Raw genomic sequence first — 550 nt, forward strand, 5'->3', positions numbered from 1 at the left:
ATATATATCTCCAAGAATAAAAAGTGCTCTGTGAAATGGTCAACAGGATTTATTGCAATTGCAAGACACAGATTATGTCACACAGGGCAATGGCACAAAATGTGTGCCTTGACGCAGTTTCAAATACACACATTTATACAGTATGCTATCCAAACAGACAATCTTGGTGCCGGAACTGGGCCAAGGAGAGAATGATGTTTGACAAACAGCAACAAGAATGATTACTTCTAAACAGATATTGTCCTGATCTTAAAACACTTTGTTCGAGAGAAAACAGAAGATAAAGAGTAAAATCATAAAACATGCTTACATTTTAAAGTAAGCAAAAAAGGTCACTGACTCTTGGCCTGAGAAAAAGGTAGGACTTTAAAGGGTAATTTATTTTCCCAGGGCATCAATTCTTTTAGAAACGATCCCTCTACTATGGCTGAATGTGTATGTTTGTATGTTGCAATACATATGACACACACTATGTACAGTTTTCTTGTTTTTCATTGTAGGGGTCACCCCGAGTGAAATAATCAAGGGAACTGTATTGGACCTCAGACAA

This window comes from Austrofundulus limnaeus, unplaced genomic scaffold, assembly GCF_001266775.1.
Source record: "Austrofundulus limnaeus strain Quisiro unplaced genomic scaffold, Austrofundulus_limnaeus-1.0 Scaffold392, whole genome shotgun sequence".
Lineage (NCBI taxonomy): Eukaryota > Metazoa > Chordata > Actinopteri > Cyprinodontiformes > Rivulidae > Austrofundulus > Austrofundulus limnaeus.